The sequence below is a fragment of the Pinus tabuliformis genome, chromosome 5_2 (genome assembly GCF_031772625.1).
Source record: "Pinus tabuliformis cultivar Carrire ecotype Pingquan chromosome 5_2, CPIR1, whole genome shotgun sequence".
Classification (NCBI taxonomy): Eukaryota; Viridiplantae; Streptophyta; class Pinopsida; order Pinales; family Pinaceae; genus Pinus; species Pinus tabuliformis.
Window position 1 is genome coordinate 117,722,857 of NC_142306.1, and position 3,176 is coordinate 117,726,032.

Below are 3,176 nucleotides of genomic sequence, written 5' to 3' on the forward strand. Positions count from 1 at the left end.
GTATGAAAATGCTTCAACAGGCTACTCGAAACTAACAAAAAACCCTCTAATACCTTCGCTACCTCAAAGACCAACCCCACAGATTGAAATCCAACACCTACATCAGAGGTGGTAAAGAAACCCTCTCCCAATGTATAGGTCATCGAGTTTACAAAGTCAGACCCCTGAAACCCCTCTAGTTTTGTCCCATAAATTGAAGGAGTAACCCCCCACAAGATGGGGGGACCCAAATGTTTCCACATGATGCCCCCACAAACTCTAAACCACTGCTACCTGCCAGTAGGGGAGGACTAAACAAAGAAGCCAAGGAGAGACCACTAGCATGAAACCCATAACCATAGACTCCAAGCCATAAAATCAATACGCAACAACTAATATAATATTAATATATAAGAGCTATAATATAATATAATATAAGATTATGTTAATATATATTATATAATAATTGTTGGTTAATATGACGTAACAGAGAATATAATCTTATATTATATCAAATATAGTATTATAATATTCAATATAATAATATAACGTTTAAAAATAGAATATTATATAATATATAATATTATAGAATATAGAATATAATATTATACTTTATAAATCCAACTTCTTTTACCTCTTGTAAAATCCTTACTTTCTCTTTCTCTATAGTTAATAATGTTTTATTACATTATGTTATATAATATAGATTATTATATAGCATTATGTAATAAAACATTATTAACTATAGAGAGAGAAAGTAAGGATTTTACAAGAGATAAAAGAAGTTGGATTTATAAAGTCATTAAATCTCAGAATTAGATTAAAAACAAGATATTAAAAATTATTGAAATTTTACTAAATTAAATGGATAAAAGAATATGTAAAGTCCTAACTCCAATTTCGATTACTTTAACATTAATATTTTGAGTAGTCTAACTAACAGACAAAATGGTCTTTTTGAAGCATTTTTTCTAATTAATTTTAATCAAAAATCCGATAGAGATTTCTAAAAACTTTGGGTTTAAGTTGTTTAATATGCAAAATTGAAATATCCCAAGTGTTGGTTTTTCAAGGCATTGAATCCATTTATACATTCCAAAATGTGTTTTAAACAACAAAAAATCACAATCTTGCTTGAAATTGTATCTTAGGTTTCCTATGAAAAAACCATTCCATCTATAAGTTAGACTACACGTTAATATTTTTTTGTTTTACAACAATACATACTTTGATTTCAGTGTAGATATTAATTTCTAATCCTATTTAATTGATTATACTTGATGCATTGATTTCATTGTATATTTTGATTTCTAATCCTATTTTATTGATTGCGCTTGATGCATTGATCTCGGTGTAAACATTGATTTCTAATCCTATTTGATTGTTTACACTAGATGCATTGATTTCAGTGCAGATGCTAATTTTTTATTTGATGTAAATAGATGGATGATGTGCATTACTTTCAAAGTAATGAAATTTATTGCGTGCATTGATTTTAGATATGTATAAAGTAAGTATTGATGATGTGGATCAGTTTACGTGTTATAATAATCGTCAACCTAGATCCATATTAAATAGAACAATAAAGAGCCCATATCCATCTTAATCATTAACGTAGATCCACCTTAAATAGAACTGAACAAGAAAGAGAAAGTCAATAGAGAAAGGCACAAGAAATGACAACTAAGGATGCATTTCTTTCACTATCTATGTTGATTTCTAATTCTATTTTCTTGTTTAGACTAGATGCATTGATTTCAGCATAGATGTTAATTTTTTATCTAATGTGCATTGTTTTCAAAGTAATTATATGAATAGTATCCATTGATTTCAATGTACGCACAAAGTAATTATTAATGATGTGAATTGATTTCTTTGTTATAGTAATCATTAGCATAGAAATAAACAACAAAGAACATAGATTCATCTTAATCATCATCCTAGCTCCATTTTAAATAGAAATGGATAAAAAAAGAGCAAGTTGATAGAGAAACACATAAGAAATGATAATTGAGGAGTGTGAATGACAAAGGGAGAAGAAAATTGACGATCAATAAAGATAGTCACAACATATGATGATTGGACAACGACAAGAATAGGTGAAAGAAAAATTGAATGACAAAGAGCATCAAAGAGAATATCAAAGAACATATCGACAAAGATAGACACAACAAATGGAAACTAAAGATTATCAATAGAAAATAATACAAGAAAATCAACAAAAAAGGTCAAGGAAATGACAACTAAAGAGCATAAAGAACAAAGGAAATGAAAAGTTGAATAACAAAGAGCATATAGAAAAGTAAAAAAATATTCAACCAACTCAAGTATAGCACAAGATCCAAAAGAAAATCCTATGAGAAAATATGTTTAAAATATATCTATGCCCAAGTTCAACTAGAACTCTCGTTGATATGAATATTGCACATTGAAAATTCATTACGTCGAGAAGCATTCGACAACCTAGTATGGGGGAGATGTGTAGGCATAATGTAATGTAAATATGTCAACATTTTTTAAATGGCATCACCCACCAATGAGTCTCACCTATCATTTGAAAAAACATTTGATACATATATATAAATAGATATCATCACAATATGTTAAACACAAATAAATGCGGTGAATAGAGCATCGGGCATCGATGATTCTCCACGATATGTTTCGATACAAATATTCAAACTGTAAATCACTCATTCCATTATGATTGATCAAATTATGAGTGGGAGATATTTGTACATCTAATTCGTGGAAGAATTGAGTTTTATGCTCAAATGTGTTCATCCTTTTACTTTAAAAAAGTAAGTTAAATCTCTTTTATTCTATTCCTTTTCAATTTTTTGTCAAACTGTATTTGATTTAAAATATACACAAAAAAAGTATTAGCTTCACCATTCATTGTCCTTACCATTTTTGTGTTTCAAATTCACCGCATAGATTGTTGGATATCGAATTCGTAATTATTGCATATAAAATATGTTTGGATCATTGTATCACTACAGAACCAAATCCACTAGATCGCTAAATCATTGAGCCCTTGTATCACTGTGATGAGTAATTCCAATGTCAAGGCTCTTGAAAGCAATAATCCATCGAACATATTAGATCAACTGTTATAGATGGAATTATTACATTCTTGGTTTTCTTCATGTAGCATGCACTGAATGAAAAACATGGGAATCGGCTCCTAGTCACAC